We start from the raw sequence: 12,369 nt of genomic DNA on the forward strand, positions 1-12,369 counted from the left end.
CATTCATTCCAGTATTCTTTGTAAATATCTTCAAACCTGTTTGCCTACCTGCGGGCTAGCAAAAAAATAAAGAACAAGGCAACCTTCAGCAGAGGAACATGTGCAAAGCTGAATAAACCTCACTGAATCCAGCTTGTACCTTGACACCCTTGAGGAACTGAGCTGTTCAAGGCACTCTCTCTCCTATCCCTGCCCACTCATGGCTCTAGATCAGTGATTTCCAAAATGTCACTCCACAGACCAGCACTCACTGCCCTGCTCCAAGCCAAGGTTTGTGTCCAGCACAGGGACATGTCGTAGGGATGGGAAAGGGCACCTGCTCTGTCCATGGCAGAGGGCAGCAAAACCCCACTGTTTCAGTGCTATCCCCCCCTGATAAGCAGAGCAGAGCAGCAGTGCAGTGCAGAGTTTCTGGAGAGGAATCAGCAGTCCTGCTTAGGAGACAGACTCTCAGCATTATAGCACCACTTGGAGTTGTGCCCCAAACCGTCACCAGGTCTGAATTTCTTCAAGCTACAGCAGTGTGTTTCAGTGAAGTGCATGGCAGGAGTTTCAGGCCAACCTTCAGAACATGTCTGTCCCAAGTCATTTCTCCAAGTCTAGAGCTTCAATTCTGGAATAGCCTGGGCATAGCAATAAGTGGAGGAAAGAAGAATCTTATGACTTGAGAGTGATTCTTACTGGAATCCAGTCACGTGCAACATTTTATTTATAGGACAAATGGGAGAGTGGTGAGAAGAATCACATAGTACAACAGTAATTTAGTGTAATTTACGTAAGTAGCAGAATTTTCCTGAAGTTTTAGAATGGCATCTTACGAGACACATCTACAAGCTCAATTTAATTGACTTGAAAGCTCTCTGTTGATTTAAATGAAATTTTTCTTCAGTTAGACAAGTAGAAATGGGTGCCCTCCTAGAGGAAAAAAAAAAATCTGTATTTAAAATATAGCCATGCATTAAAATATAGCCATGCATTAAAATATAGCCATGAATCAGTGAGGTGAGTTCCTGCACAACCAGAGCAGCAGGGAAGCAAATGGTTGGTGTTCCTCAGGGCTGCTGGCTTCAAGCAGAACATTTGGCAACTTGTCCTCTCTGGTGGTTGAAAAATGGACCCTTGAGATACCTTAAGGGCATAAGGTGTGGACAGAAATGGACTCTGTGCTAAATTGTAGCTGGACTCCAGCAAGGAAGCCTGTTCCTCCTGAAATAACTGGATTCACTAATGGGATCCTTCCCTGCGAAGAAGCAGATAAACATCTAGGCCACTCATCACAATCAGATTATTAAACATTTAAAAGGGACATTAAAGGAGATGACTCTCAGACTGCTGCATGTACCACAAGTGGCAACTGAAAACCACATTAGCAGTCCAAACTGCTACGCCCTGATTGTGGAAGTGCTAATCGCGGGGTGTCGGGCTGGAGTCTGCTGGAAATGAACATTGCTTGCCTGGGGCCTCGGTGCTGTACTTAGACTGTTCTACACCACAGTGAAAGCAGTCAAACAGAAAAAGCAAATCTACATTCAGGAGAGCTGTGTGCAAAAGCTCAGATCCTTGACACAACCACTTTGTTGTGGTATCATCCTTTATTTTTAGCATATTTTGATAGAAGAGGCATTTTCTTTTTGTCTCAGCCTGGTGACAGTTAATTAAGCAAATGCTTCCCTGGGTTCTGATGCATATTTTATGTAACGAGTTGGTTCAAAGTAAAAGCTTGTTTGAACTGCAGTGGGTAGACAGGTGTGGGGGGTGGAAGCCCTTACATAAATAATCACATCATTTTATGAATCATCACTTAGGGTTTTTCATCACCTCCTTGCCTCTCTCACGTACTCCTTCTCTAGAAAGCTCTTCTGTTTGCTTTGGTAAATTGATGTAGGAACAAATCAATCAGTCTGCCACTCTGAGCAGCAAAGCCTTATGCATCCATGTTCCTAAAAGCTGAGGAAAATGGAGAGAGAAGAAATTCCTTTTGGAATAAATGGAGAAGGCTTGCTCCTTTTTCTGGCAATTCACCAAGCCCTGCAGGGTCATTCATTAGGTTTTGATGTTGGACTGTGGAACAGAAAGGCCACTAATTGGAGGCACTGAATGCCATATGATCTTACGTGCCCTGACCTCAGAAGGGAAATCAAACATGTACTTAAAAATACATACAAGAAGGCAAATTCATTGCACCTCTGAGGATAACCACCCACGTATCCCAGGAGCTCTGCTGACTAATTGAAAGGATAGCAGGAGGCTGAAGGAGACCTGGAGCTGTTCTCAACCCTGCACAGCCCAACCTCTAAAGAAGGGAGTGAATGCTGAGGTTTGAGGAAGTTATTTCTAATTGTCTTCCCATTTGCTGATTGCTGTGATGCCCCTGCCTAATGGACAGCCTTGTTCCTGTGGCTAGTACAGAGAAATGAGCAAGTAAGAAAATGACATTCCAAGTTATAAGCAAATTGCAGTTAATGTAACTTCTACACTAAAGCCCAGAGAAATACCAGTATTAACATTTCCTTTGAGTGGACACAGAGCGCACAGTGAGGTATTTTCTGACTAGGGAAGGAGCTAGCAGGGTGGGATTGCCCTTTCCTGCATGCCCGGGTCTTGTCTCTGCAGAAGGTTTTGATTCTTGTTTGATTGTTATAAGTACTTCTTACAGTCTATTCATTACCAATATCGCATTAGGTAGGAGAGAAAAATGTGGATATCAAAAATGAAAAAAATGCAGTGGATTTCAATGGTGAGGCAAAAGATTCTTCTGAGGACTCAAAGATTCCAAATGTAGAAGAAGATACACTCAGTTTGATCTGGAAAATTTAGGTCACCAAACTTCACTCAGTGACTTTGATAATGAGTTTAATAACGGAAAGATAAACTAAAGCATCTATTTTATAGAAAGTCCAATCTTACAGCTGAGATAAAATTTACTGCATCTCTTGGAAAATTCTGCAATTACAATTATCCTCATTATAAAAATGTGTTCCTCCTCATTATTTTAGGTGCTGTTGTTGAAAGCTTAATGGTTCACACTCATTTATATGGGAAAAAAATAAACAGTTTATTATGAAGTATAGAACTACAGTATAATGTTCTCAAAATATAGTTCAATTTTAATGAGGCTGCAGAAAAAGTAAGTTATGTTTTCATTTTTGCTCTGGCTGGGAGCTGAAATGCAGCTGTAAAGGAATGTTCCAACCAAAGAGAGAAGCACAGCTGAAAACTCGCACAAAAACCTGCCCTCTCAGGAGATGATCATCAAATTTTCATTAAGACCTTTGAATCTTTACATTGAAATCCTTAGGCTATAGACAGATCCAAAACAACTACTTTTAAACCAAGGTGTTTAACCTCAAGGGAGTTATTTGGTATGAAACACAGATGCTTTCCATTTTTAAAGTTGATCAAAATCTACGCCTTTAGAATTCACCCTGGGCTTTGGAGTTCATGTACAAAACTACTTGGAAATACAAATATAACTCCACATTCTTTTTCTACACACAGCAGTGAGAAAAGTTTACAACATTTGGGACAGCCCATGAATTTTTGCACAATTTCTATTTCCAATTGTGCCTTTGTAAACTGCCAATTTTTACCTGGAGAAAACAATTCTCCACCATGCCAAAAAACGAAAATGGGACATTAACTTACAACTGAAACAAAACAAAACAGGTCTGATGATACCAGATTAAAAACGAGAGAGAGAGAAAAAAAAAAAAAAAGATTGAGGCTAAGCCAACATTTTGTTTCAGTGCTTCACTTCATATAAATAAATCTGTGCCAGAGGAGTAAAATAGCTTAGCATCACTGGAAGCTGAACAGATGCTCATTTCTTTATGATTCCCTGCCCATCTCTGTGGTATCTAGACTCCAAATTGGTACTAAAAACTGGTACTGATAACTCCTCCTTGCTGCTTTGCACTGCACCATAGACAAACTTTACTTTGACCTTCAAGATCCCCATGCACTACTAGTAAAAATAAACCACTGAAAACATAACTTTTTTTTGACAATGAAAAAGAACAAGAGAGGCTCTTAAAAGAGCCTGCTTAGGCACACATGCACACACACACACTTTTATACCAGCCCCCATAAGTTTTCCAGTACCCTTATAGACTTTACTACAAGTTTTCCATTGCAAATGAAATGTAGATTTCATTGAACCACAGATAAGCTTAGGTTCGAAGGGACCTTAGAGATTATTGAATTCCAGCTCCCTGCCATGGGCACGGTTGCAGCCTGGTAGATCAGGCTGCCCAAGGCCCCATCCAGCCTGACCTAGAAACTTCAGGGATGGGGCATCCACAGTCTCCACGGGCAACCTGTTCCAGTGCCTCACTGCTCTAAGTAAAAAATTTCCTCCTAACGTATAACCTAAATCTCTCCTTTTTTAGTTTAATGCCTTTCCCTCTTATCCTATCACTGTCTTCCTGTGTAAAAAGTCAGTCTCTCTCCTGTTTATAATCTTCTATTAAGTACTGGAAGGCAACATTGAGGTCTCCCCTCAGCCTTCTCTTCTCCAAGCTAAACAAGCCCAGTTCCCTCAACCTTTCCTCATAGGAGAGGTGCTCCAGCCCTCTGACCATCTTAGTGGTCCTCCTCTGGACCTGCTCCAAGAGCTCCATGTCCTTCCTGCTCCTTGTGAGATGGAGCCTCACAAGAGCCGAGTAGAGGGGGATAATCACCTCCCTTGCCCTACTGGCCACCCTTCTTTTATGCAGCCCAAGATTACAGTTGGCCTTCCGGGCTGCTCTGCATGTGTGACATGTGGATCTGCTATGCACGTAATCCACCTAAGCAGCAGGATGGGAAGATGGAACAAGGCTGAGCAGTACTTACATTATTCCCCTAGGGAGAACCCTTTCTTCAGTTACACTCGTCACTTCCCAAGGCTGCTTTGTAGTTTAGTAAAGTTTCTTTGATTAATATGTGAAAATATATTCTTCTAGTTTTCTTAGATCGTTACTAATTGCTGCTTTGTGGCATATAGTTCCAGCTGAGATTTTCACAGGGAAAATTAAACTTCCTAATCATCCCCTCTGTTAAAATTTCCTGAAATAGTCATCTATTCAAGTTCTGCAGTACGAGTAAAATGTCTCAATTACTTTGGAACTCTCAGCAGATCACGGCACTTGTTTATATCTGTATGCATATACACGTATGTCTGTACTTTTTCAAACAGCTCCATGTAGCCCATGGGAGAAAAGTGGGACAGTTTTATGTTTAAGAGCATGGGAAAACCTGGAAATCCTACAGTTTATACTTTCAGAATGTGTGTGTCTCATGTGTAAAATTTATTCTGAATTCCTGCATCTGACCTTGGGTACCTTTCTTCATAAATCCCCCATAATACATGATACTAGTAAAGGTAAATTGAGTCAATATTTACTCAGATTTCAAACCAGGAGGGACAAATCACATCGTCCTTCAGCAGGTATCCACTTGGGCATGTGGCAGTCTTGCCCTCAGCTCTACATTGACTAAAATTACGAATGTAAATGTATCAAACTTAGCTTCATTAACAACAGTATTTTTCCTTGCTTTCATCCACTACATAAAGTGCAATCAAGCAGTGAGCTTAGGGTAGACTGACTTCAGTAATCAAAACCCATGGACATTGTTTATGGTTTTTCTCAATTCCACACTCGAAGACTAGTAGGGCATTCCTTTTCCTCCAAAAATGCTGAGCCAACAAATCACATCATCGTCAAGATTCATTTTTCACAGATATAAGTGAAAACTACACGTTTCAAATTGAAATTTAGTGCATAACATCAATCATGTAAGATAGAAAAGCTGGTTCACAGTTTGACATTTTCTGTTACAGTGGAAATGCTCTGTCTGAAGGTTCCGCTTCAGGACTCAAGGAAAAATCATTTTTTTTTAATCTTCTGTGTTTTGACAAAATTCAGGTTCTATATATACTAATTCCTGTTCCTAATTTGAAGACAGCAATTCACTTTCAGAGCAATCTCTACGTTCTGAACATTTCCTTAAAGCATTTGACGTAAGATATACCTCAGCAAAGGTCAGCTTTCGCTGTAAGACTACTGAGCAGGTTAATTTGACCAGATGAATTCAGACTTCACTCTGAAACTTGGTTGACATTTTCAGATGAGAGGTGAATGATGGCAGTAGGGGAAAAATTCAGGGTAAGCCACTTTGGTTCAGTCACCAGGGGAACCGGAAAATTTCTACTGCACAAACTCAGAATTTCTCAGTTATTATTTCTGTATGAAAGTTGAATTCTGAAATTCAATGGGTTCAAGAGGCTTCCTCGCCTCTAGCAATAGCAATGCTTATGCTTCCATCACACATGCCATCACAACACATCACAGAAGCTAACTTCTGAGGTGTGCTCCCTACCCTTGCATGGCTTTGGCATGGGTAGTACATCCTTCCTGAGCACCTGAGCAGCCCCCAGCCAACTGCAGGGCCAAGCTGCTGCCTCGCTCACTGTGCCAGCAGCTGCAAGTGAAGGGCAGAGATGCAAGGATCTGCTATTTTAGGAGTATGAAGAATGTGATAAGAGCAGAAAACAAACACTGGAAATAATCTATGTTTGAAGGAAACAATAGGGATATGTATCTATGTGTACACATGCACGCACACTGTATCTAAAACAGAAATACACATACGCACACTCAGATACCAAGGAACTGCATTAAAATTTCCTGAGCAATGTTTTTATTTTCACAAGATGCAGGTGACTGTGTGAGCTGCCATGCCCACCAGCAGTGCCTGACCTACCTCTGTGGCACAGAGCAATGAGAACAGGCGCTGCCTGGCCAGCAGCCATACCAGCCCACCAGCCTGGCCTCGAGTTTGAGTTCCCCATCCCAAAGTGCTGGAGCAGCATTCATATCAAATTGAAAGAAGTGCTCATGCTACATCAATCTGCCAGGCAGGCTCACCCCCTCCCTTGAGGGTCTCCCTTGGGAATACTCCTCCAGACTCCCTAGGCCTTCTATACAGAGGTGCAGCATGACTCCTCCCTAAAGGCATTCATCTCCATATAGCCTCACTGTGACACAGACAGACTCAGTATACAAACCGCATCTTCAGACTCATTATTACTGAATTCCTTCCAAACAGCCAAAAGCAGCAGGTGCAAAGACGACTGAAACTGTAGAGATCACACAACTGCAATATGGGCATTTTGTTCTGTTTTGTCTTTCTGATAAAGTATCAAAGAACAAGTGTCTCCTATAAAGTACTCATTGCACAGAAATTACTTCTGATTTCCCACAGTTTTGACTTTAGGTGATGGCATTCTTTTGGGTAAATCATAACCTGCGAGGGGATAAGGAAGGGTGAGTAAGCAGTCTGAACTGAAAGCTGGTTGTGCTTCTCAAAGTGCTGGTATATTCAGCTTTGAAGTGTTTATTGCAACACAAGTGAAAAGAAAATACGCTCAACAGGGCCCGCACTCTACAAATAAAGTAATGTCATCAATACTGTTTTAGTATTGAATGTCCCCGCAAAATATGGCCATTAAGAACTTTTTACTGTCACAAGTCACAAAATGTTTACACGTATAGACATTCAAGTATACATAAAAATATATATAAATCCATTTGTAGCCTTATATTAGTATGTTAACAAATACAGAAACATGATCTGTATCTGGATATGTCACACTCCTCCTGTCAGCAGTCTCACTGGCCAAGAGCAGCAAATGCTTTCCCCTCAATCATGGCTGTAATTAAGTAGGAAGAAAACTGAAGTGGCGGAAAGTTCATGCGAGAAGACTGACATGATGTCAGGTTTCATAAGTAATAAGATGTGGAAAATGTCAAATTACTGCCAAGAGAGAAAATGCCAGGGCTGCACTTAAAATTAGACTTCTCATGTACGAGTCCCAGTGAACAAGAGGATGTGGAAGAAAGATTATGACCAAGGTCAGATGCTGGCCTTCAGGACTGAGGCATGTCTTGGACTCAGGCACGCAGATCTGTTTCCCTTCTTCACTGACACCCAGAAAATACTGAAGTTCTGTGTCTTTTCCCAGCTCTTCCCACACACAGCTCAGCTTCCTTCCCAGGGTTACACCTGGGGCTTTACAGCTGTTTTGCTTGGCTTAAATAAGCATTGTTCTAATGAAGTCAAAGGAACTTCACACACAGTCTTAGACCAGCTGAGGATTTTTCCCTTTTTTTCTTTTCTTTTTTAAATTTCAGATCTTTCTGATTAACTTTTAAATATGAAAGTGCATCATTTATTAAGCTAACAGACTGCAATTGCATGTCATGCCAAGAAACACTTAATGGCCCACAGAACAGGCACGCCCCAGTGATGGGAACTGGAGGGAAGGCTCCAGCAAGGCAGGGCTTGCTGCAGTCAGCATCCTCCATCCTGTGATCAAAGTACTTGAAAGAGAGTAGGCAGCTTTTATCATAAATGCTTCTTTTAAATCGTAACAGCTATTTAGGTTTTCTTGTCCTTGTTTGTAAATTGCATCCTTTTTTCCCCCAAATGTTCCAGACATCTACCAAGGGAAAAACTCTAAAACTTTATGGTGCATTTGAGTGGATGATTAATCAATCTTTGAGCTTACAACATGAGAGCTGGCTGCAAGGGAGCACTGTAAGTATTTAGCTACCCATCACGCAGCACACATTTCTTCTTTCCCCCCCAGCATGTCCCATATTGCTCATAAATTCTTTGTATGAAATAATGCTGTTCTTTTTTCTTAGACCTATATCATATGTTTAAAGAACTCCCCATGCATTTGTTTTCAAGCCTCGGGCCCTTCACCTTTTCCACAATGCTGCCTCTAGCCGAAGCCACAGATGTCTTCCAGAAGGCTAACAGCACAGAGAATTGGGATGCCCTGAGCTACAGAACAACGTTCACTACACATTTCATTTGTCAGGTACTTACTACACTTGTGAACTGCTGCCGCATCCTTCTCTTATAGGGAGGAAGCAGGACCTCTGTGAAGTCCCAAGAATTCCACAATGGATGAAGTTCAGCTGTTTCACAACTGGAAATCTTTGCTCCTGCATCATGCTCATGTATCATTGTATGCTGAATTTCAAGACCACAGCTCTTCTGTTTTAAAATTACACTCAACACTGTGTTTTAATTTCAGGGTGTTTGTTCTTCTTAACAGGAGATATATTAGCACTGCACATGAACACCAGCGACACTGATAACATACATAATACTCAACATTCAGAGAGGAGTTAGCCATCTAGACTTACATTTTGTGAGGCTTTGTAGCAGAAAGACTAGCAAGAATAAGTGGTTTAGAAAAAGGGTTACATAGTGAAGAGTAAGTATTCTGCAGCAAGTCAGGTAAGTCTTTGGTGTAGCTAATCTTCAATGTCAGAGAGAGAATAACCTCAAAATGCCCACAGAAACTCACAGTATCCTGGTTTAGACAAGATTAACATCAGTTGGGCACTAAAATGAATGCGTCTGCACTGAAATGGCTGGCAGTTGCACTTAAAATCCATGTTTTATTATGGTTTCAATATTCTATTACAATTTACTTAATGTGGATTCCAGTGTTTCAAACTTCAGTTTAGCCTACTCTATGTTTCACTTGGGATAAGGCTTCTTCGAACTCCATCTTCTTTCCTATGAGTATAATTTGAAAAGGACATTTGTCAGTAGTTTAAAATATTTCTTTTTTTTTTTTTTACATCAAGATTAAATTTATGTAAATGTTCCTAGAGAAAACAAGTGTACTGGTCCAAGACTCTGGAGGAGATAATTTGGGTTTTATTAGTAGACTGCCTGGCCAACAGAGGGATGGTCACATTAACTTTTAAATGTTTTTTATTACTTTCCAAAGATATAGGAAAGCAAAAAAAAAAAAAAAAAAAAAAAAAAAAAAAGAAGATTTGGTGATGTGGTAAAGAGTATATATATGTGTATGCATGTTTATAAATAGGATACAATTAATTTTATTCCTGACGTAAAAATAAGATCTAAAACACAAGTACCCACAAATAAAATTAACTTTATGCCAGATCCCTGCATGAATCCTCTTTATTCAAAGAGTAATTCAGCTGGTGCTTACCTTTAAGCACTGAATAAAATCGCACTGCAGTTGGGAGTGAAATACCTGTTAGACACTTTCCTGAATTAAAATGTGTTTAATGTGTTATTGAACTGGTCCTTAAAGCTCTGACCAGCCATAAGGAGGTACTTATGAGCCTCCACTTAAGCACATTGCAATGCTGCTATATCGAATCATCAATAAGTTTAAACTTGGAGCTGCCGCATGCAGGCTGGCATGAAGGAGAGCAGCACGGAGCAAAGGGGTTGGTGCTGCAAAAGAAGGATATGAAAAACTCACATCATAAAACTCCAGGTGTAAGAGGAAACTGTTCGACCAAGAGAGACAAGAAGACAGCATCCCCACACCTGTAGCCTGTCTGCACCTGATGCTTTTAGCATGAGCAAGAAAAGTCTCAGAAAAATATGGGAAATATGCCTTCTCTACATGTAGCTGGATTGCCTCTGACCTTTTTTTAAGCCTCTATGTATTACATCAAGCACATAATGCTTTGCAGCCCATGCTCTCATCTTCAGGCCAGCCTCAGCCTCAGCTGTTGAGCTGAGCGGTCTCAAGAAGAGCTGTGAGGACCGGTGGGTAACTGCAGGTAACTAATGATCTGGGGAGGCATCTAGAGAAGAGAGATCTTACACAAATCACCGTATAGTGATAATCCCAGAATGGGTGGAGCTGAACAGGAAAATCCTGTGTATGACTATCAGTCATACAAGGCTTCTGTGGATGAGGCAAAGGATTCTGGTTAGATCAGACAAAAAGATCTGCAGTCTTCGACTTAGACTGAATGAAAAATACCTCACCACCTGAAATACGTTACATACGTAGAGCAGCTGAAGGAAATTCAGGTTTGTCTGAAGAAATAATGATACAAGTGAAGTTTTTCTGTGCATCTATGTGTCATCAATTAAATGGCACGTGATATGCTATAGGCTTCGTCTTAATTTAACTTCAGTGCCTGAATGTCTATGAAGTAGATGTTGTGAGGGAGTCAACCTAGTATGTTTGGTAAGAGAAAACAGAAAGGCCATTTTATATTTAACAGAATTGTGAATGATATTTGTTTTCAATAGCTTGGACCAAAAAGCCTTAAGGTGCACCTTCACCATCATGCATAACTTGACTCCAAATGTTTTTATCCTTATTTAAACAGGACATCTGCACCCTATTTATAACTTTCGAGTTATTAATATTCTATTCCCTCTTTATCTTTCTGCAGACAGTTCTTGGCTGCTTCAGAATATATGACTAATCTGTGTGAGGTTTCTTCCTTTCCCTAAAATTATTATCTTAATTTATCCTCATCAAGTCCACTACCTCTCCTGTTATGAGGTCTGACATTAAGAAATTGTGGTAACTAAAAAATATAGCAGACAAATTGAGAAGAAAAAGAGAAGAAAAACATTACTTTTCACTGTAAGGCAGAAAATGATATTTCTGAGAATAGCTGGCAACCCTTTCTGTTTGTGTTATACTTCACTGCTTCTACTTGGGTTGTCATAACTGCTGCTGTCTCATGCTTAGGTTCCCGTAGCATCGATGGACAAACTCCACATGAAGCTCCTGCTATATCAAGCCCAGGAAAGGACTCAAAGCAATGCACAGCTCTGACACTCTTCCCATCTTGCAAACCACTCAGCATCTCTCTTATCTCATTACAGAGTCTATCTTATTAACCATCTCCTTAACACTCCCTGTTTCACAGACTTGGAGTGCTATGAATTTTAGAGAAAACACAAGATCACGCAGTTTACTGATGTACAGCTGAAGGATGCCAGCCAAACTGCTGACTGCTGGAGAGAGGGCAGCACTCCGCATCTGCTGAATCCTGTTGTGAGGGTGTGAGAAAAGTACAGGTTGCAAATAGAGCGTTGCTGGAATGCCTTGTAGAGATTAATTTCACTAGAAGATGACAGCAGCTGTTTGCACTGCTTCCTAACAACAACCTTTTTCACAATAAGATCTGTGGATGCTATTCATCCACCAGCCTGGATGAAAACAATCAGGAGCGTTTTTCTTGGGCTGCGTGTCTGCTGTTGCAGACCTAAACCAGGGTCCATCTAACTCACTGAAAAGCTGAATATCCACTGCGAGGCACCTGCCTGCTGTCACTCTGCTGCTGCTGCCAACACCTCTCTTGTGCCCACGCAGGCAGCCTTTGCTAAGGGTGACACTTTGCTTGTTATGGGCAACGTCACCTAGGGGCTGGGCTTCATGCAGCTAAAGGTGGATGTACTTGTCCCCAGTGCCGATCCCCACAGCTGCACATCTAACCTGGCAGGGGCACCCAGCACTGGTATCCTTAGTGCTCTGCTACAGTGTGAACAACTTCTATCTGAAATCACCAAATA

General features: G+C 41.1%; 1 protein-coding gene across 3 annotated transcripts in view; it reads right to left on the minus strand.

Annotated features, from left to right (window-relative positions):
- Positions 1-12,369, minus strand: part of LOC149917001 (uncharacterized) — a 515,322-nt gene that overhangs the window by 76,052 nt on the left and 426,901 nt on the right. Inside the window, exon 8 of one of the 3 annotated variants that reach the window (XM_090144809.1) lies at positions 745-915. The exons of the other annotated variants lie outside the window; for them this stretch is intronic. The gene's annotated coding sequence lies outside the window, so the exon portion shown is untranslated. Of the gene's footprint in view, positions 1-744; positions 916-12,369 lie in introns of those variants that run through there. 3 annotated transcript variants of the gene reach the window in all.

This window comes from Phasianus colchicus, chromosome 8 (assembly GCF_987193195.1).
Source record: "Phasianus colchicus chromosome 8, bPhaCol1.hap1.1, whole genome shotgun sequence".
NCBI classification, from domain to species: domain Eukaryota; kingdom Metazoa; phylum Chordata; class Aves; order Galliformes; family Phasianidae; genus Phasianus; species Phasianus colchicus.